A 23316-nucleotide genomic window follows, 5' to 3' on the forward strand; every position below is an offset into this window, starting at 1 on the left:
ATTGCAGTGTTTCATCAGCTGGTGTCTTGAGCAGCAACCTCTGGAAACGAAGGGCTTAAAACCGGCGTCGTTCTCCGAAATTATCTGGTCCCTTTTAACTTTGTATTTCAGCTGGTTGACCAAAATCCCTTATTTTGGCTGCTGATCCCTTATTTTCGAGGCTGCTGGTCCCTTATTTTCAAATCTGTAAGTTGACAGCTATGCACCACAGTCCTATAGAGTTGGCGCCTATGTGCCCTATACAGGTCCTTGCCCCTTGCCATGACTAGCAGTTCCAGAATTACGTAGGTTCTCAAGATGGCAAAATGTGTTATGCAAAGTGAGAAGAGAGCCAGACAAGTTTGCCTGATCTGAATAACTCACATGGGCTGTGGAAGCCATGCTAAAGAACGGGCATATTTTTTTCCACACCATAAGATCCTGTTTCTCCACTCCCCTCCTTTTAAGAATATGCTAACCAGGGTGTAACATACATATGAGATTGGATCCGAGATTTAAGCTGATGAATTTAAGGATGAGGAAGTTTCCTGCAGTGGCCCCATGTCTTGGAAATCAGTTACCAGAGTGGTGCATGCTCTAGTTATCTCCCGCTTGGACTACTGCAATGCATTCTACATGGAGCTACCTTTGAAGGTGACCCAGAAACTACAACTAATCCAGAATGCGGCAGCTAGACTAGGAATGGCTGCCAAGACCACTCCTGAAAGACCTACATTGGTTCTCAGTACCTTTCTGAGCATAACTCAAAATGTTGGTGCTGACCTTTAAAGCCCTAAACAGCCTCGGCCCAGTATACCCGAAGGAGCGTCTTCACCCCCATCATTCTGCCTGGACACTGAGGTCCAGCACTGAGGGCCAGTTTGCTCACTGTGAGAAATGAGGTTACAGGGAACCAGGTAGAGGGCCTTCTCAGTGGTGGCACCTGTCCTGTGAAACGCCCTCCCATCAGACGTCAAGGAAATAAACAACTCTCTGACTTTTAGAAGACATCTGAAGGCAGCCATGTTTAGGGAAGTTTTTAATGTTTGGTGTTTTTAATATTCTGTTGGGAGCCACCCAGAGTGGTTGGGGAAACCCAGCCAAATGGGCAGGGTATAAATTATTATTATTATTATTATTATTATTATTATTATTATTACTACTACTACTCCAACAGGTCACTTCCATTCAGGTATTAGGAAAGCCCTGAAGACCCCATTGTTCCCACTCCTCCAAGTTCTGGTGCCAGTTTTGTATCGCACTGTAGTGCTTTGGGGCTAAAACATTTGTGGTTTTATTATAGCTGGGTGTTTTTTTAATCAATGGTTTATTTGATTGGTTGCATTGGCTTGATTATCAATTATCTGTAGCTGTATTCTACTGCATTCCTTCCAATGCTGCTTTGAAATGTTTTTTGATCCTTAAAAGCAGGCTAAGTAGGTTTCAAATAAAAATAAATAAAGATCCCGAGAGTGGAGTTCTCTCCATGGAAAGGCCGTGTGCTCCTGGCACCGACTAATGAAAGCAATTTCCACCAATTTCCCTTTTCCCCTGTGGCCCGCTGGAAATCTTCCCTTTCCAGAGCAGTGTGGCGAGGCTACAGAGAAAGAAGGAACTGGCAAAACACGATGAGACGCCTTCCTCCACTTCTGTCAGAGGGAGCCTCAGCAAGTCTGAAGGCCCTTCTGCGCGAGAAAGGATTTATTCCATGGATAGGCAAACTAAGGCCCGGGGGCCGGATGATCTGGCCCAGATCTGTCCCAATCGCCTTCTCAATCTGGCCCGTGGACGGTCCGGGAATCAGCGTGTTTTTACAAGAGTAGAATGTGTCCTTTTATTTAAAATGCATCTCTGGGTTATCTGTGGGGCATAGGAATCTGTTCATTCCCCCCCAAAAAATATAGTCCGGCCCCCCACAAGGTATATTGGACAGTGGACCGGCCCCCTGCTGAAAAGGTTTGCTGACCCCGATTTATTCTGTTGCTTTATTGCAGGCATAGGGAGGGGCCAGGGAGTAGACTTGTTGAATACTTCTCAGCTGCCCTCCAACTGGAGGGCACCATAAGAAGGGTGCAACAGTTGACGGCAACCTCCTTGCGAGCCCAGTGCCACTCGCAAAAGCAGTGCTGGGCTCACAGGGCCAGGGCGCATGGCTGCTCATGGTGCCCCGTGAGTCCAGTGTCGTTTTTGCAATTCTTGCAAAAGCTGGGCTCACGGGGAGTCTTGAGCGTGACCTGCTTTGCAGAAGCAGGCAGGACTCACTCCCGTGGCTTTGAATGCAGAAATCCCCAGGTTCGTTCCCTGATATCTCCATGTAGGGCTGCGAATCTTCCCTACCCCAAATCCCGGAGAACCACTGCCAGTGGTTGCAAACAATATTAGCCCTGAGGGATAGCTTGGTTGGCAGAGCATGAGACTCCTAATCTCAAGCTTGTGGGTTCGAGTCCCATGTTGGGTGAAAGATTCATTTGGATTAGAAGATGACCCCTGTGGTCCCTTACAAGTCTGTTATTCTGCAAGCTATTATTATTATTATTATTATTATTATTATTATTATTATTATTTGTATACGTCCCTTCATTTGCAGATCTCAAGGTGATTCACAACATAAAAATACCAGAGAAGAATCACAATGCACATAATAAAAAGAAGAACAAAAACAAACCAATAACCCCCTCTTAGAACACACACAGAGACATCACTTTGCCGACAAAGGTCCGTTATAGTTAAAGCTATGGTTTTCCCAGTAGTGATGTATGGAAGTAAAGAAGGCTGATCGCTGAAGAATGGATGCTTTTGAATTATGGTGCTGGAGGAGACTCTTGAGAGTCCCATGGACTGCAAGAAAATCCAACCTCTCCATTCTGAAGGAAATGAGCCCTGAGTGCTCACTGGAAGGACAGATCCTGAAGCTGAGGCTGCAATACTTTGGCCACCTCATGGAGAAGAGAAGACTCCCTGGAAAAGACCCTGATGTTGGGAAAGATGGAGGGCGCAAGGAGAAGGGGACGACAGAGGACGAGATGGTGGGACAGTGTTCTCGAAGCTACCAGCATGAGTTTGACCAAACTGCGGGAGGCAGTGGAAGACAGGAGTGCCTGGCGTGCTCTGGTCCAGGGGGTTACAAAGAGTCGGACACGACTAAACGACTAAACAACAACACATTTGAAAGGGTATTGGATGTTAATTGGCCAAAGGCCTAGTTGAAGAGGAATGTTTTTGCCAGGAGACCACAGGGGTTTAATGAGCTAGGTGGACCAATGGATCACTTCTGTGCAAGACAGCCTCCTACATTTCTTGTTGCTTTTTTAAAAAAAATAAACATAAAATAAAATACAATGTATATCCTAATCTCCTCACCACATTCAAGGCGGCTTGCAACAGTAGAAAATACATGTATCCCAATATATTAAAAACACAACAAACATCCCTGGATGTCACAGTGCTCAATATTTTGGTCCCATATTTGGATTCTTACTGTGATACTGACAGTATGCAATTTCATTTGTATTTTACTATTGCTGTTTTATTATAGTTATTTTGTAAACTGCTTAGAGACGTTATTTCTTGACAAAAATAGGCAGCCTATAAAACAGATTTAAATAAATAAAAGGAAGCAGATCAGCATCATATATCAGGAGTGAGGAATCTGTGGTCCTCCAGATATTGATGGACTACAACTTCCATCATCCCTGACCACTGGCTATGCCGGCTGGAGGTTAATGGGAACTGGAGTCCAACAACATCTACAGATTTCCCGCCCCTGCCATAAAGAATATTATAAGCTATTATAAAATAAGGTTGCCAGGTTTTCGTTTCTGCTTGTGTGCATGTAATAGTTGCTTGACATACACAAATCCAGCAGGTGAAGGTTTTCCTGGCATGGAGATAAGTGGTGAGAAAATTTATTCAAGCGTCTTCAAAAAGGCATCAAATCAAGGCCAGTACCGTAAGGCGGAAATGCTCCAAAGCTAGGCAGTTTGACTCAGAAATGTTTTATTCCACTCCGAGAGCCATGCAGGGGGCTTGGGAAGCTGGTGGGAAAATAAGCAAAGCACAATAAAATACTGCACGCAATGTATGCCACCTACAATCCTTTCAATTTTTGAAGAGCTGTTATGCTGCCAGCTGACAACCTCCATCTTTTTGAACTTCTCTGCCCCGTTGTTATCCAAGACTTATTTGCTAAAACGCCGTTCCCTTCAAATCCCTGCAGAGAGTTTGCAAACATTCCCGGCTACCCACGACGCCCAGCAAATGAAAACACGGCAAAAATTGCTGCAGTGGGCAGACACAGTGAAGCAGAACACAAAGGGAGCACTGTCCCAGGCAGGCCGTTCCAGTCTTGGCAAGATTGCCATCAGTAGCCAAGCCTGCCAGTCCTCCCTTAGCCGTCAGGTTTACAGCTGGTGTTAAGGAAGGGCTTTGTCAGCCCATTGTCAGAGACATGGGGAAGTGAACCCAAACCCGACTTAGGAGAAGGTTGTTTTTTAACACAGTGATCCTCCTTGTCCATCGCTGGAACAGGAGAAGTTGGGTTTGGGCCTCAAGTAGGGCTCACTTCATTCCGGTGTTTTTTTGTGTGGGTTTATTCTACAACAGGTCACTGGAGCAAAAAGAGAACAGGGGTGGTAGGTTTCTGACAGGAGCACCTGCACACCATTCCCCTTTATTAGAGGTTCTCTGACGGTAAAGGACCCCTGGATGGTTAAGTCCAGTCAAAAGCAACTATGGGGTTGTGGCGCTCATCTCACTTTCAGGCTGAGGGAGCCGGCGTTTGTCCACAGACAGCTTTCTGGGTCATGTGGCCAGCACGACTAAACCACTTCTGGTGCAACAGGACACCGTGACGGAAACCAGAGTGCACAGAAACACCGTTTACTTTCCCGCTGCAGTGGTACCTATTTATCTACTTGCACTTCGTGCTTTTGAATTGCTAGGTTGGCAGGAGCTGGGACAGAGCAATGGGAGCTCACCCCGTTGTGGGGATTCGAACCGCGACCTTCTGATCGGCAAGGCCAAGAGGCTTGGTGGTTTAGACCACAGCGCCACCCGCGTTCATGTAATAGAGCAGTACCTTCTGCCTGATCTAGGGCTCCTCTTGACATCCTTTCCATTGTGCATTTGTGATAATTAATGCTCATAGCAGTAGCAGGGTGGTTATATACGTAGTCCTCTTTCAATACTGTTTGATTCTGCAAAAGCTTCAAGGTGGGCATACTGCTTTGTGCGTACCCTGTAGCATCCATCTTAAATCCTGTAACTTTTCATACCACAAATGTTCCCTTGTTGTGGAGTTTCTATGTTCTGCTTTCATTGAGGTGCAGCAGAAGAGTGCAGTGGCATGCCGTGGATTGCTAGTACCCAGGGCCACATGAAGGGGTGTTTGGGAGGGAGGGAAATGGACGGAGGATGCATGCTCATTCAGGTGCCTAATGGCATCCACTTCACCCAGGAAATTGCAGCCACAGAGATGAGGCTTCATTTTGTTGTCTGGAGAGATCACTTCCTGGTTCGCACGGAGAAGCCGTTTTCAGTGGAGCCCTGCGACGGAAGCACACAGCTGTTTTGAGGCCACACAAATAGCTGTCTTGAGGCCCTCACTAGCAATTTTGCACATGGGGCAACTTCCCCTCCAGACGGCAATAACTGGGGAATTATGCAGGTGGCGCTGTGGTCTAAACTTGGGCTTGCTGCCACAATGGAGTGAGCTCCAGTTGCTCTGTCCCACCTCCTGCCAACCTAGCAGTTCAAAAGCATGCCAGTGTAAGTAGTTAAATGGGTAGGGAAGGTAAATGGCGTTTCCGTGCGCTCTGGCTTCCGTCACAGTGTCTCGTTGTGCCAGAAGTGGTTTAGTCACCTGAAACTGTTCTTAACCTGAAGCACCACTTTAGCTAATGGGGCCTCCTGCTGCTGCCGTGCTGCTGGAGCACGATTTCTGTTCTCATCCTGAAGCAAAGTTCTTAACCCCAGGTAATATTTCTGGGTTAGCAGAGTCCGTAACCTGAAGCGTATGCAACCTGAAGCGTATGTAACCCGAAGTACCACTGTACAAGTCATATGGTGTTTGAGATGGCAGTGAAGCATCCAGATAGGAATATTGGGGAGACAGTTGGAGATGCAGGACTTGAATGAGGAAGACAGTTTAAAAGTAGAGTGATAGAGGTGACTTGGGTGTCATCTGTGTGGCGCTGATGGTCTAAACCGTGCAACGGGGTGAGCTCCTGTTGCTCTGTCCCAGCTCCTGCCAACCTAGCAGTTCAAAAGCATGCAAGTGCAAGTAGATAAGTACCGCTGTGACGGGAAGGTAAATGGCGTTTCCGTGTGCTCTGGTTTCCGTCATGGTGTCCCTTTGCACCAGAAGTGGTTTAGTCATGCTGGCCACATGACCCGGAAAGCTGTCTGTGGACAAACGCCGGGTCTCTTGGCCTGAAAGTGAGATGAGCGCCGCAACTCCATAGTCACCTTTGACTGGACTTAACCGTCCAGGGGTCCTTTAACTTTTACCTTTACTGCTCTATTGAGCAGGCAATACAATACTACAAAACTATACTATAATTGCAACATCAGTAAAAGCATTGGTAGCATCTCAATAAAGGCTGGTCAAAAAAAGAGGGGGGGGGCAGTTTCCAAAGACCTGCCTGAACAGTAAAAGAAAGCCTTGTCAATCCAAATGCTTCATACTGGATGCCAGTGGCAGAATCCAATGCTAACAGATGCTAAATCGTACTGTGCCTGAATAGCAGTTTGAGGCAAGATTGCAACCACACATGAGTGAAACTGATAAGAGTTTCTGCAGCTTGTCAGTTTTGCCATATCAGGGCAGCAGGGAAGGATGTGGTGGTGGAATGAACCAGCAGGAAAATATAGAAAGGGGAGATTGATCACTCTTCAGGACTGTCATCAACTTCATCACGATTAGAGGACATCTCAGTCTAGTTGCAGGGTTATTCAGGGCATCCCCCGGGATAGGAAAGTGGCTGCATTTTCTTTGTAATAAAAACGGACTACTGAAAATTGATTCTTTTTTTGTAAGCACAAGTAACTTAACTTGCAGTTTGGCCCTCAGTCCATCAGGTTGTTACAAAAATTAGGTGCTACCCACATTCTGTGCAAGATTCCTCAGGGTTCCAGGCACTCTCATGGGGTCTGTGTTCCTTTGGAGACTGTCAAAGCTTTAAGAATTATGGTTTCTTCATCCCTACCAGAGAGGAATGGCAAACTTAGCTTATGGACTGCACCGAAATGGCTAAACTGACCGGAAAGCTCAGAAACCAAGAAGACAAAAATTTCAAGAAAGAATGGGATTTTTAAAAATAATTTATCTAGGAGACTACTGTAGCAGATGAAAAAATTAGCAGCATTTTAATGTCACTTGTAATGTAACAAGCACTATGGACAATATGGACAGATACAAAATATAGATTTTGAAATAATATGCAGTTGAGAATGTTGACAATACGACCCATGGAGGGGCTGGTGGGAAGTCTCGAGATTCAGATAAATCTCTATATATGGATATGTATTAAGTATTGTAATTAATCCACATTTGTAAAATCAAATAAAAATGATTTCAAAAATAAGATTAAACAATGGTTTATTCAACTATTTACACCTTTGGTGTGCTTGAAGGGAGTCTAGATCTTGCAGCATATTTTATGCCCCACCTTTCCTTCGCCGTGTTCAAAGTGGCCTGCATGATTCTCCCTCTCCATTTCACCATCACAGCATCCCTGTGAGGTAGGTTGGGCAGAATGGGGCTTTGAATCCTGGTCAATCAGATCCTAGTCTAAACTCTAACTGCTGCACTGCAACAGTTCCCAATTCAAGTTCAACGGTACTGGACACTCCTTGTTTCATGGCATGTGTGGTGCCAATTATCTGCTATTCTACTTGAAACCTGCATCCACAGCAGTTTTTAACTGTGGGCACAATCAACAATTATAGCATGTCAACCCCACTTCCTAGTTACCCCTGGAAGATCCAGCAGTTGCGTCCCAGTGGAACCAAACCCACATGATTCTGCAGCTTACAGTAGCTGCGTTTGCCTCCTTTGCAGGAGCAGCTGGCCAGAGCACACTTTTATCATAAGCTCTGCAAAAGGAATATGGGAGAATAGCTGTTGCCAGTCTGAAATGCAGGAAAAGAGAAACCAGATGAAATGAGAGGAAATTGCATCAGGAATAATTAGAGTGCATTAAATCTCTATCAGATCTGAGACAAGGCAGGGTTCCCATTCCTTTTAATAATTAGAAAGGAAGAGGAAGAGGAAGATTCTGGCATCGCCACCTCTTTTCCAGCTTTGCTTCAACAGCAGACCGAAGCTCAGAAATTTAACAGCTGAAGAGTACTACTATGCCAGGAAAGGCCTGCTGTATCAAATGCCATTAAAAGAACAACAGGAGTGGGCATGCTCAGAATGGACAAAGTTGCCTTAATATTTCGGCATTTAAGCTCAGGTGCACTTTTGTACCTAGTAAAGTTAAGGTAAAGGGACCCCTGACCATTAGGTCCAGTCGTGGCCGACTCTGGGGTTGTGGTGCTCATCTCGCTTTATTGGCCGAGGGAGCCGGCGTACAGCTTCCAGGTCATGTGGCCAGCATGACTAAGCCGTTTCTGGTGAACCAGAGCAGCGCACGGAAACGCCGTTTACCTTCCCGCCGGAGCGGTAGCTATTTATCTACTTGCACTGGCGTGCTTTTGAACTGCTAGGTTGGCAGGAGCAGGGACCGAGCAACGGGAGATCACCCCGTTGCGGGGATTCAAACAGCCGACCTTCCGATCAGCAAGCTCTAGGCTCTGTGGTTTAACCCACAGCGCCACCCGCGTCCCTCAAAAAAAAAGTACCCGCGAACTTTTGTACCTAGGGGTGGCCAAATGCAAGAGAGGACAGTTTTGCATCAAAGAGATTTAATCAAGGCACCTTTGAAATTCTCTCTTCAACATAATTCTTAAAGCCCTTGTCCTCCTTTGTGTATGGTCACCATAATCATATCAGTTTTTAAGATATGAAGTGGCTGTTACTTATTCAGCAACGCTTAGGGTCCTTGACTTACCACCCGCCTTTTCTTTTTATTTATTTAATGAAATAATGGAATACAAAAAGAAAAAAGAAAAAGTATGGTTAATGTTCTTTGCACATGCTTAGCGATGCACAAACTACAAAACAAATAATAATAAATTAAAGCATTAAAGATCAGAAGCCTTCTACAGGGTCAGAGAATCAATGAGAGTTCACAAATATCTTTGTGCCTAGGTATTCAGAAGTGTTTCTGGAGGACCACTTGCCTTTTAACCAAATTAAACTTAGGTAAATGTGCGCATCATCAAAACCAGAATAAAGACACCTTTTCAGTTATTCAACCAAGCATGAGTTTTTGCAAAATCATCATTCTTGGCATCTGTTTGTTAAACGGAATAATTGTCAGTATTTCCCTTTTTGATTCCTTTTGATTTGAAAAATAGCTTTGAAAATGTAAATACATGTAAACACATAGACCATCTATTATAACTGACCCCCACTGGTTATTCCAGTAAATCTCTAGTTGATTAATCAAGCGATCAAAGACTGCACACTTAGTAATGGGGTGGGGATGGTACTGAAAGCAGGCTCACAAGTTTAGACAAAAGCTGATTTGCCAAAAACACTGCGGCATCTACCGGAACTTTCATTTCTTCTGAAAATCCTTGCTAATATAGAGGTAAGCCACAAAGAACAATTTAGCACCCTATAACATCAGCGCCAGTAACCTTGGGTCTTTCTAGCTTAAAGCAGCCTAGAAGAGCTCTGAGAAACTTGCATTACTGTGCTACAAACAACAACAAACATGGATCAATTCGTTTTTTGGGGGGAACTATATTAATTTATAGGGACGCGGGTGGCGCTGTGGGTTAAACCACAGAGCCTAGGACTTGCCAATCAGAAGGTCGGCGGTTCGAATCCCTGCGACGGGGTGAGCTCCCATTGCTCGGTCCCTGCTCCTGCCAACCTAGCAGTTCAAAAGCACGTCAAAGTGCAAGTAGATAAATAGGTACCGCTCTGGCGGGGAGGTAAACGGCGTTTCCGTGTGCTGCTCTGATTCGCCAGAAATGGCTTAGTCATGCTGGCCACATGACCCGGAAGCTGTACGCCGGCTCCCTCGGCCAATAAAGCAAGATGAGCGCCGCAACCCCAGAGTCGGTCACGACTGGACCTAGTGATCAGGCATCCCTTTACCTTATATTTATTTATGGTTTATCTATGAAAGCACTCTATGTGGAAAGAGTATGCAGGATAGAATGGTGGGACCTGAAAAAGCCAGGAGATTCAACCTCCCTTTAAATCCATATCAGCGAAAAGACAAGAACGCACTCTGAAACTCACTTACAGGTGGTACCTAACACCATGGAAACTAACACCAATACGGCCAGGAACCTCATCAAAATGCTGGAAAGTGTGCACCTTCACAGACACACGTGGTGGGAATGTCCTAAAATCCAACTCTTCTGGACATCAATCATACAAGAAATATGCAAAATAACTAAGCAAGTATTAGACGTCACCCCAGAACTGGCCCTACTAAACATCTTCCAATATAAGAATGCCCACTCACATCACAAAGAGCTCATAACCCACCTACTCTCAGCAGCTAGAAACATCATAGCCAGACACTGGAGAGACCTGTCAGGAGTACACATAGACCAATGGTATCAAATCGTATGGGAAACAGCCTTATTCAAAAAACTAACCAATAATCTGAAACAGACATGGGAACAAATAGAAGATGCCTTCACTTCAATATGGTTACCCTTTATCACATACACAGCCCAACAAAACAACAAGCATCCTCCAACAGCACACAAATCAATACAGTGGTACCTCAGGTTAAGAACTTAATTCGTTCTGGCGGTCCGTTCTTAACCTGAAACTTTTCTTAACCTGAGGTGTGACTTTAGCTAATGGGGCCTCCTGCTGCCGCCACACGATTTCTGTTCTCATCCTGAAGCAAAGTTCTTAACCTGAGGTACTATTTCTGGGTTAGTGGAGTCTGTAACCTGAAGCGTCTGTAACCTGAGGTACCACTGTATGGCTAACCTGATCCAAAACACACACACACACACCCCCCCACTCTCACACAAAAACAAATTTCATTACAGCCGATCAAAGACAACCAACCACCCCCTAGGCCACCCCCAACTTCTCTCACCACCAAAGAAATACAAGCAAATAGTAAAGAGAACCCACAAAAGTGACACTGACACAAAACCCCACGCATACACTAAGCAGAAAAATAGAAGCATTGCCACTCCACCCCCCCTCACCCCCCCACCTCTTTCCCCCTTTTCTTCCTAATGTAATACTAATGTCTCACAACAAACAAAACTGATCGGTCAAAAACACAACTTGAAAAAAGAGGCATTGCACATACTTTCATAAACTGAGAAATCTTTAATAAAGTATATATTTTAAAAAGCCAGGAGATTCCAGCAGTAAAAGGGGAAACCCTTTAGTTTAGCTCAACGGAACAGAGCATCTTTACCCCAATAAGGATAGTTTACTTAGATTTACCTCTAATATAGGAGCAATGCTCAACCAATGAATGAGTTAACGTGATGCGATGCATTGAAGGTGGACTCGAGAGACCTCAGGTCACGTCGCTGCTCAGACATGAACCCAACACTTAGAGACAATCACTATTTGTCTGCTTATCCTAACTCACAGGGCTGTTGAGAGGATAGCAACACACAAAGCAGCCTTGAGCCAAACCATTGTTCCATCTATACAGTGGTACCTTGGTTCTCAAATGCCTTGGTACTCAAACAACTTGGAAGCCAAACACTGCAAACCCGGAAGTAAGTGTTCGGTTTGCGAACCCTTTTTAGAAGCCGAATGTGCTCCGTTTTGAGTGATACACTTCAATTTCAGAGTAACACTTCCGTTTTGAGTGCCACACTTCCAATCTATTTTGTGTTTTTGCAGCTCTTTTTCGTTTTGTTTTTGTGACTGTGTGGAACCCAGTTCAGCTACTGATTGATTGATTGATAGATTGTGTGACTGCAGTACATGGTTTATTGCTTTCATTTTATGGATCAATGGTCTTGTTAGATTGTAAAATTCATGTTAAATTGCTGTTTCAGGGGTTGTTTTTAAAAGTCTGGAACGGATTAATCCGTTTTGCATTACTTTCTATGAGAAAGCGTGCCTTGGTTTTGGAACACTTTGGTTTTGGAATGGACTTCCAGAACGGATCAAGTTTGAGAATGAAGGTGCCACTGTACTGACAACACGGATTGCCAGCACCTCTCAGGGTTTCAGATTGGGGATGCTCCCAGTCTTACCTATAGAGCTAATGAGGATCAACCTGGCATTTTCAGCATGCAAACCTGGCATCCTCCACAGAGCTAAGAACCTTCCCCATGCCCACTGCCCCAAGCTGCTTGGACAAAGGGCAAGAGACCCATGTGATTAAAAACTGGCCTTCTTTAACACCAGTCAGATGAAATCAAATAAACAAGGAATATTCGGTGTTACGTTGGAGGGGATGCCAGGAAACAGGGAATTACCTTCACATGTGGTGGGGGTGTCAATACGTACAATTTTTTTGGCAAAGGGTGTTTAAGGAGATAACAGAAACCACCGGGTTAAAGCCGACTGAAAGTCCAGAGGTAACATTATTATCAATCGACGAAGGGGTGGAAGGTTCGCAGGCTAGGAAGAACTTGCTCACAAATTTATTGACAGTTGCACAAATTATTATAGCCAGGAAGTGGAAGGGGCAAGTAGAATATACAATGGAAGAACGGTATAAAGAGGTGTGGGATATAGCTATTAACGATAAACTAACATGCGCCATTAAGGTAAGACGGGGAATACACGGGAGAAATTATTTTGAGGCAATATGGAGGGTGTTGATAGAATTTGTACTGTTAAAACGGAAAGGAGTCAAACCATCGCAAGAGGAAATTTTGGGAGGTTGGATAGGTACAATGGAATGGTCTTGAGGGTGGAGTGCACATTTTTATTCTTATTCATTTATGATTATTACTTTGTCAAAAACAAACAAACAAACAAACCCACTGGCCTTCATTTGGAGGATGAAATCTTTGTTCACATGTCCTGTTAAGAAGTGGCTGTCGAGCTTTCTGCTTTTCAGAGAACCCCTTCCAACTGGCTGGCCTGCCAAGGAATTCTTGCATGTTTGTTACGCAATCTGCACACACTGCAAAGGGTTCTGGGAAATTGTTCAAGGGTGTACATTCAGTTCCAACTGGATGCTGGCCAAGGCTCTTACCCTCAATCTTCTTGTCCACAGGAACTGATAACACACCCTAAGGCAGAGATGAAGAATGGGCAGCTCTCCAGAGACCAAGGGATAAGAGGAGTCGTATCCACCAACCCCTAGAGGGCTCCTGGCTCCCCAACCCTTCCCTAAAGACTCCCCCAATATCCCCTGGCACCCCCTTCCCTATAGCAGCATGTTGCCTTGGATGGAAGTAATGAACTGTCTTCAAAGGAAACACATCCACCACAACTGATCTTTTAAAGGAGCCATAGTTTTCCGCTGACCACGGTTTTGAAGCCAAATAGGATGGAGGAAGGGGAATAGTGCAGGCAAATCCGCACCATGCATTTAAAGTTCAGTCAGTGTGCATTGAAAGTACATGGCTTCCTCTACACCACTTAAGAGTTTCAATTTACAATCCAGAGATATATACAGTTTGCTAAAGAAACAAACCTTCAGTGGCCTGGTTTGCACATGATAAACCAGGGTTTATTAAGCCATTGATTGGCATTATCTGTGAACCCTGGCCCAGCGGCTTAACTAGAGTTTGTTTGCTGTCAACAAACTATGATCTGAAGCCATGGTTTGTTGTTGGCTTGCAAACCTCGATATGTTTAAAGCATAGCTGTGTGCGTGAACATTGTGCATGTTTAAAGCATAGCTTGGCATTGTGTGTGAACACTGTGTGTGTGTTTAAAGCATAGCTTGGCATTGTGCATGCTGGAAGCTGCCCAGAGTGGCTGGAGAAACCCAGCCAGATGGGCAGAGTATAAACAACAACAACAACAACAACAACACACTTTTCCTTAACTATGATTTGTTTGGCCACTTGACCCCAGAAGCTTGCCAAAGTGCCAAAGGACAAGGCACGAGAAGTTGGAAAACAAAGCAACTTTAGAGAAACGAGCCATGGTTTCATCATCTGTGGTTTGTTTGATCATCTTGAAAAGCACAGGGCCTGAAGTATTTCGGCAGAAATCGTTTGCATGATGAAATGTGCAGGATTTGATCTGTGAAGGCGTGCAACTTGTCACTTACTGCTGCTGTCACCGAGTGAGGAAAGTCCATGTTGAACTAGATCTAAGAAGACCATGTCAGGACAAATCTATAATTCCAAATCTATAATTTAAACAGTAAAGTAAAGGTAAAGGTACCCCTGCCCGTACGGGCCAGTCTTGACAGACTCTAGGGTTGTGCGCTCATCTCACTCTATAGGCCGGGAGCCAGCGCTGTCTGCAGACACTTCCGGGTCACGTGGCCAGCGTGACGAAGCTGCTCCAGCGAACCGGCACCAGAGCAGCACACGGAAACGCCGTTTACCTTCCCGCTATAAAGTGGTACCTATTTATCTACTTGCACTTAAGGGTGCTTTCGAACTGCTAGGTGGGCAGGAACTGGGACCGGAAGACGGGAGCTCACCCCGCCGTGGGGATTCGCCACCCGCATCCCTTAATTTAAACAGTACTGCAACTTTAACTCACTATAGCTCCAGTCCTGTGTACACTTTCTTGAATGCAAGTCCCCTAGAGCTCAGTGTGATTTTCCTTAGACTAAATATGTATAGGAGCAGCCCACCGGACTGACAATAGCCCTTGTGCCTGGGGGAAATCCCAGCCTTGCTTCCCTGTTACAGAAATATACAGATCTCCCAAAATCTATTTGAATAAATTCCACTGAGTTGCATCGCGAGAGTCATTAGTCCAATAGGCACAATTATTATACTGTGTGAGAGCCGTGGGTTCATCTCTGTAGGAAAATAGGCATGTACACACCCTTTGCCGTAATTTCTCTCAGAGATGTGGCACTCTTTCCATCACTGCGCTTCTGTGCACCTGGCAAGAATGATAGTTTTAAAGCTTCTTGTCTTTTAAAAAAGAAGGCAGATTCTTGGGGGTGGAGAGAGAGAGGCGTGTCTTTATTTTGGGGGCAAGCCCTACTCCTGTGTGTTTGACAGAAGGCTGATGCTGATATTTAGCATGTGTGATAATTTCCTCCATCACCATACCCATGTCAGGAAAAACTTTACCTGACGAGCTTCTAAAATGTCAGATGGTGATGGTGGGGAAAGTAAAGAACTTCTTCATCTGTCTGCTATTTAAACACAATACACACTTCATCCAATTCAATATAACACCCCACTTCCTGAATTTTATTTTTTTATCTTTCTCTTTTAACCTCCTTCCCCTCTTTCCCCCCATAACAATTACAGTCATACCTCATGTTATGTTTGCTTCATGTTACGTTTTTTCAGGTTGCGTGACCTGAAGTGACCCAGAAGTACTGGAAAGGGTTACTTCCGGGTTTCACCGCTGGCTCATGCGCAGTAGCGCTAAATCGTGCTTCACGCATGCGCACAAGAGCCACACCTGCACAGATACGGCGCTTCAGGTTGCAAGCTTTTCACGTTGAGAACAGGCCTCCGGAACGGATCCCGTTCGCAGCCAGAGGTACCACTGTATCTTTTTTAAAAAAGTTTTTATTTATACTTTTCAAATTGATACATTTCCTTAGTTTTACAGTCATGTTAACATTTCAAAGTTTGACTTCCTTCCCCATCTTTCTGCAGTTCCTTAAATTTATTTTTTAATATCTTCTGCATATCCAAATTCAATTAATTTGCTCATTTAATTATCTACTTTAAATATATACGCTTGTGAAACTGCAGGTTATTACAATAATCCTGCCAATGTTTTTATTTGTTTGCAATTTATCTGTAAATATTAAATAAATATTAAATAAACCATTTCCATTCTTTTATAAAAAGTTTGTTATCCTGATTTCTTATTCTTCCAGTAAGTTTTGGTAAGTAATTTTTCTATCTTTCTCTTTTAACCTCTTCATATATATATATATATATATATATTCTTCCTTCTCTATTTCTCTCCCCCCCATTCATGATTTTCTTGTATCTAAATAAAGTCTTGGTTTGGTTTAAAAGTTTCATGTTTTTCTCTATAAACCTTAATAAATTTTATTTTAGATAAATAAAATATCAGGGGGCAGTGGAGAGAAATGGGAGCAGAGCAAATAAAATGAAAAAGAAAAGAAAAGCTGGCAGTGCTTTTGTTGAGCTTTAAATTCACATTGCTAGTGGCACTATAGAACTAACGCCAAACTTTCTCCCAGCACAGATATATGCACATCCAAACAATGGCCCAACAACTGCCAAGCACACGCCTACCTAACGAACAGGCAGGATGTCAAATCCTGCTTTTACTAAACATCCAAACTTTAAAAAACAAAAGCAAGCCGTGCCTGATCTGTGCTTCTTTGTGGAAAGGGCAATCATTAGCCTGTGAATATTTCATGCTCTTGTTCCCAGCTGACAGCCAGGCATTCGCAACCAAGTTGTACTTTCAAATTTGCACCTGGATTGCTATTTCTGCAAGCTGTTCAGTCCTGAGGTCATGGAACTTTAGATGCAAGAATGGGATGATGCCGCGCACCTTTAACCCCTGTATAGAAGGGGTTGTGCCAGGTATAGCTCCATCGAGTACTGCCAGGTGTAGCTTTCCTCACTTCTCCATTACAGCAGTCTGAATCTGCAAAAATTCCCTCATCCACAGCATAGTTAAAAAGGAGCTAGCTAGCATGATCTGCTGGAAGGGGGAAAAAACCAGACAGGTCCCTTGTGCCTTTAATTAGCTGTGTAAACTTTTAGGCACAGCTATTAAAGGTACGGGGGACACGGGTGGTACTGTGGGTTAAACCACAGAGCCTAGGACTTGCTGATCAGAAGGTCGGTAGTTCGAATTCCTGCAGCGGGATGAGCTCCTGTTGTTTGGTTCCTGCTCCTGCCCACCTAGCAGTTTGAAAGCACATCAAAGGGCAAGTAGATAAATAGGTACCACTCCGGCGGGAAGGTAAACGGTGTTTCCGTGTGCTGCTCTGGTTCGCCAGAAGCGGCTTAGTCATGCTGGCCGCATGACCTGGAAGCTGCACGCCGGCTCCCTCGGCCAATAAAGCGAGATGAGCGCCGCAACCCCAGAGTCGGTCATGGTCCCTTTACCTTATTAAAGGTACAGGAGCACTGTTTACTTTTTCACCAGGCCGACCCTAACAGAAGTCCTGAGTAGCAGGAGTTCTATAAAGGAAGGACTTTGCATACAGAAGGTCTCAACTTCAATCCTGGGCATCAACCGGAGATTTTGCAGGTGGGATTTGCAAATTAAGGTTACAACGTTAAAGGGGATTTTGTGCTTTTCCGCAACAGCCCCCCACCCCAAATAAAATGAGTTGCCCCTTGTGGCAGGCAATAGGGAAATGCACTTGAAAGCACGGGTTCACAGTTGCTTGATGCAATTGTCATATAACCTCTTTGCAGACAAATCCGAATGACTGCTGAAGAAGCTGCTGCTGCTGTATGCCCTCCCCACAAACTGTGGGCACTTCCAGTCTAATTTTTGGGTGGGATTCAGTCACAAAGCAGAAAATCCAGGCCGAGCAGTTATTGTTGATTGGCAGTGCTTGCAACACAAACCTGCTCCCCCAAAATATCAGACTTTTTTTGCAGAAAGGAACATGTGGGATAACACTTGTTTTGACCAAGCATCATCTAACCTCCCTGCAAACAAATAGGAACAACGGTCATTAAATAGCCACGGTCATCTCATCTCCCTGGAAACAAGCTGGGAAGACTGCTCAATTGACAGTCATCTGGTAGCAACTGAAGACTGTAGAAAACCATCAGCAGTCGGTGATGCTTTGTCTATGAACACATTAGCAGCTTGAAATGCAACAAGGTTCCTTCCTCCTCTGCCTTGCTGCATTTCAAGCCATTTTTTAAAGTTGCTGTACAGACCAGAGAGAGGGCAGGGGGTGTCTTCACCTGATATGCATTACCTGACTTGTTTTCCCTGCACCGAACTCCAATTATTCACTGGCACTGTAATCTGAGCATGTGCAATGGCTGCCGGAAGTGTACACACCTCGGCCTAACTTCGCCTTCCATTTTTAAACTGGACGGAAGCTGGTTTAAGGGAAAGTGCACCAGACAGAAGTATTTCTCAAAAAACTACGGAGCACCTACGGATGTTGGCTTACGCCACATGTGCTGAGCTTCAACCACTGGCAGTGGTGTCACACTGGAGCCAGAGGAGAGGGTAATATGCATATAGCCTGGCCTAGATTATTGCTACTCAGTTCATTATGTGTTTAGTCCATTATGTCCTCAGTTCATTATGTGTTTAGTTTTAATACTTGGTGGAAAATATTTTTTGGCTGAGAACAATCTGCTTTGGAGTGATGGCATTTCTGCAGAGACTGTCTATTGGGGCTTAAATATCTCACACACTTTCACTGTTGCTGGGGGTTTTTTTGGAGGGGGGAATTATTGGGTTGTTGTTTTTATTTTGATTATGTATTTTGTGCTTTTATATTTTGATTTTATTCTGTGAACTGCCCTGAGACCTCTGGGTCTAGGGCGGCAGGTAAAGGTAAAGGGACCCCTGACCATTAGGTCCAGTCGTGGCCAACTCTGGGGTTGTGGCGCTCATCTCACTTTATTGGCCGAGGGAGCCGGGGTACAGCTTCCGAGTCATGTGGCCAGCATGACTAAGCCGCTTCTGGCGAACCAAAGCAGAGCAAGGAAACGCCATTTACCTTCCTGCCAGAGTGGTATCTATTTATCTACTTGCACTTGACGTGCTTTTGAACTGCTAGGTTGGCAGGAGCAGGAACCGAGGAATGGGAACTCACGCCGTTGCGGGGATTCGAACCGCCAACCTTCTGATCGGCAAGTCCTAGTCTCTGTGGTTTAAGCCACAGCGCCACTTGTGTCCCCTCTAGGGTGGTATATGAAGTCAATAAATAAGAGATGCCTCAAAATGTCTCCAATATGAAGGCAGCTACTGTATGTATCCTCACAGCGCTTTCCTAGCGTGTGCCCAGAAGAGACGTCGGGAAGATCATATGGATAGGGTCCAATACCCCATACTAGTCAACGCTGAGGATTTCACCGCCTCCTTTTTGCGAGGGGTTCGATATTGCGTTACAACGACAGAAACGAAGCACGAGAATAGCGTTTCCAAAGCAGACCTTGAAGGAGACGCGCAAAATTGCAGGTTACACTGAACTCAGCATCATTACGCAGAACGCCAATGCGCTCCCTGAGTTCCAGGCTAGGAGCAAAGCTAGGTTAGGAACGCGGCAGTCCCGAAGGCGTAAACCCCACTGAATGCAATTGGATCGACTTCCTAGCAATGGGATCTACTACTCTGCGCTGATGACACTAGGTTTTGGATGGGGCCACAGTCGAAGCGCAGTATCTCCATTTGGGGCTTGCTTGATGGAAGGCAGAAGTAAAGCACAACAGAAATACTGGGCGGAACGGGAGGGTCGCGTTATTTTTAACCAAAGCGCCTTACAATCGGGCTATCCTACTTTAAACTCACTCTCCGGCGACATTAGGAGGCGGGAGGGAGGAAGCGATTTCAGATCGGCAGGGAGTGGCCGGATCGCAAAAGTTAAAACGCACCATTTCAATCCATCCTCGCAGAGGACGGACAGAGGGACGCGGAGGGTGCGAAAGCCGCCTGCCACTTTCCGCCAGGGATAGGGATACTGAACGCCCCCTAGAAAGCAGCGGAGCACCCCAAGCGAGGAATGGGGTGGCACGGCAGCGCTTGACCCCCAGAGGTAAGCGCGCCCTGCAGCTTGGAGCCGCGATTGTCACCTCTCCCTGCCCCCTGCCTGCCTTCCCTGGCAATCGCAGGAGGCGAAGGGCAGCCTCGGCCGAGAGGAAGAGCCCCGTCGGACGCCCCTCCATCAGGGCGACTCATTTCCAGAAGCGCAAAATTGCCTTGCGCTCCCGGCGCTCGCTTCCCTGGAATTAAGTCCCCCTCCTTGCTTATTTCAAGCGCAGGATCGGGACGCTTACCTCTGCCGCCGAACCTGCCCGAGTGATGCTCAGAGCGCCCTTTCCCAGCTCCACGTCCCGCCGTCCAGGAGCCGGAGATCTGGGGAACTTTTTCCGCCGGCGCGCGCAAAGGAATTACGGTACCCTGAATTACGCCGCTCCGTCCGCACGAAGCAACTGCAAGCGAGCGAGAACTGGGAGCCTCCATCCGGCCAGCAGTGGCAGGTGGGGGCTGTGCTCTGGGGCCCCGCCCCGCCCGGGAAGCCCCGCCCCTGCCGGCTGGAGCCTCTGCTGCTTGGAGAGCCTGTGATTCAAGGCATTCAAAACTCTGTGATTCAAACTCCGATCTTTCCGGGAAGCAGTTTTGCTGCGCAAGACCTTGAAATCAGCTTTAATTGTGCAAGCTGAATTTACTAGGGTGTGACTGGATCTCACCTGATAAATAGTGACAAGTCCCAAAGTGCAATCCAAGTCTGCATCCAAACAAATGTTTTAATTACCTTGTACAAGGATAGAAATGGTCACCTGTCCCATTTAATTACAACATTGCATTTGTCAAGAGCAAAAATAATGACTAACCCCTTGATATATGAGCTACTGCATGTAGCTCTATCTTTTTCTAAATAATCTTTTTATGTGATTTTCAAAAAAAGAAAAAGAAAGAGAAAATAAACATACATCAAAAAATAGTACTAAATTGCTCTGAATCTCCAGACTTCCCCCCATCCCTTCCACGGGTCCATTCCATTTTCAACTGCATATAAATATATCTCCAATTTTTCATCTTCCCAAGTTATCTATACATTCTGTTACATTACAAGTGTATTTAAAATCCTGCTAATGTTTTAACCTGTTTACCATAATTTTGCATATAAATTATAAACATTTCCCGTTCTTTTTAAAATTTCTTGTTTTCTTGTTTCCTGAGCTTCCCAGTTAGTTTTGCCATTTCGGCATAGTCCATCAACTGGATTTGCCATTCCTCTGGTCGGGGCTGTCTCTTCCGTCCATCTCCATGTAGCTCTATCCTAAGCTTATTTAACAGAAACCCAGCCAGATGGGCAGGGTATAAATAAATTACTACTACTACTACTACTACTACTTGGATACAAGGTCTGCGGAGAGCAAACCAGCAAGTTAAATATGACTGCATGCAATCACACCCTAGGCCAACCCCAACCTCTCTCACCACCAAAGGAACACAAGTGAACAACACAAGCAACGCTGACACCAAACTCTACATACATTAAACATAATAGAAACACCGCCACCCGACCCCACACCCATCCATCTTCCCTCTCTCCACCCCCCCTTTCTTTTTTCTTTTTTTCCCTTCTCCCCCTAATGCCTCAACAAATGAAATGGATTTGTAAAAATGTTACATGGGGGAAAAAAATACGAGGCATTACACTTACTTCTGTAAAACAAGAAAATCCTTAATAAAATATCAAGATGGAAAAAAATAAAACCCCAATGGCTGCTTCTTCTAGGGAAAAGTAACTTCAGGAGGGAGGCAATTGGAAGCAGGGACGTTTCATGCCGCCCCACAAAATCTGCCCTCGCCACAGGGTCAGGTTTTTGCCAAAATTCCGACACCATCCAATTCACTCAAAACTGATGTCAACGACTGACATAGGGCCCCCTGAAACGTTTGGCGGTGGAAACAGTACGTTTTACGGAAGGCAAAAAACCCCAGCCCTTGGTGCCCTAACCCACAGGGTCAGGATTTCGCCAAAAATCCAACATCGTCCAATTCACTAGAAAACGGCGCCAAACACCTGCAAATGGTCCCCTACAACCTTTGGCGGTGCCAACTCTACGTTTCACAGTAGGCCATAAAATGAGCCCCCGGCGCCCTGATTCGTGAGGCAGGGATTTGCCAAAAACCCGACGTTGTCCAATTCTCTTCAAAACAGCACCAAACACCCAGAAAAGGCCCTCTGCAACGATTGGCGGTGACAATACTATGTTTCACGGCGCCCCACAAAATCTGCCCCTGGCGCCCCAACCCACCAGGGGTCATGATTTTGCCAAAAATCTGACGTCGTCCAATTCACTCAAAAATGGTGCCAAACACTTGCAAATTCTCTCCCGCAATGTTCAGTGGTGCAAACAACACATTTCACAGAAGGCCAAAGAACCAGCCCTCGACGCCCTAACATCATTGGGCTCAGGATTTTGCCAAAAATCTGAGTCGTCTGATTCACTCGAAAGTGGTGCCAAACACTTGTAAATTCTCCCCTGCAACGTTTGGCAGTGCAAACAGCACGTTTTACTGTAGGCCAAAAAATCAGCCCTTGGAGCCCTAACCTGCGGGCGGGGTCAGGATTTCGCAAAAAATCTTACGTTGTCCGATTCACTCAAAAGTGGTGCCAAACACTTGAAGATTGCCGCCTGTTCTATCACTGAACCACAAGCTCTTCCCCAAAGAGACGGTTCTCTTGGTGTGTTATTCTCAGAGAGTGAGTGGCATGTACTCCTCAACAAGAGCACATGATTGAAGTTTAAAGGCCGTGTTGTGTTGATGTGGGGACTTCCAATTCATCTTGCTCAGCTTCCCATCCTGATATTAACAATGCCTCTTGTGTCTCTGGCACATATTTTTAATAAGCTACTCCCTGCCCTGTAAGTACTGTTGAGATCACATGATCCCTTCCTCTCTCTGATAATAGCACACCAGATCTCTGTGTGATGCTTGATGCTGTATTCTGTTCTGCAGGAGATGCCTGTTTCATAAGTCAGAGAAGGGAGTTTTTAAACGGTATTCAACACCAAATTATAAACATGACTCACGATGACATTGGGGGATCAGGCTGAGCTGGCCTTGGCTTATGGGTTTGCCAGCTGATTTGGACTTAGCAGAGGCTGCCTTTTTTGAACTAAAAGCCAGGCTGAAAATCAGCTGGAAATGGCTCTTGAGGGATTACAAGATGGAACAGAACAGTGACATCAACTTCCCATTCCTTCTAGCAACCAGCTATTGCAATTTGATTTATATTAAATTACTCAGCATAAGAGTTTTCGTAGAAAAAGCTTATCTGGGTGACCTTCTCTCTCTCTCTCTCTCTCTCTCTCTCTCTCTCTCTCTCTCACACACACACACACACACACATGGTTGGAAATTGAATTTCTAGCAACAGATATTAACAAATTTTCACAGATTGCTCCCCAAATGGAACAAAATTAATGCAACAAAATAGATTCACAATTTGAATGTGA

General features: G+C 45.2%; 1 protein-coding gene across 5 annotated transcripts in view; it reads right to left on the bottom strand.

Annotated features, from left to right (window-relative positions):
* Window positions 1-20692, bottom strand: part of FRMPD1 (FERM and PDZ domain containing 1) — a 92749-nt gene extending 72057 nt beyond the window's left edge. For 4 of the 5 annotated variants that reach the window (XM_083419397.1, XM_083419398.1, XM_083419399.1 and 1 more), the window contains exon 1: window positions 20119-20692. The gene's annotated coding sequence lies outside the window, so the exon portion shown is untranslated. The remainder of the gene's footprint in view (window positions 1-20118) is intronic. The other variant, XM_083419401.1, reaches the window with a different exon arrangement.
* Between the last annotated feature and the right edge of the window lie 2624 nt (window positions 20693-23316).

The sequence above is a fragment of the Podarcis tiliguerta genome (assembly GCF_965153285.1).
Source record: "Podarcis tiliguerta genome assembly, chromosome: 17".
NCBI lineage: Eukaryota > Metazoa > Chordata > Lepidosauria > Squamata > Lacertidae > Podarcis > Podarcis tiliguerta.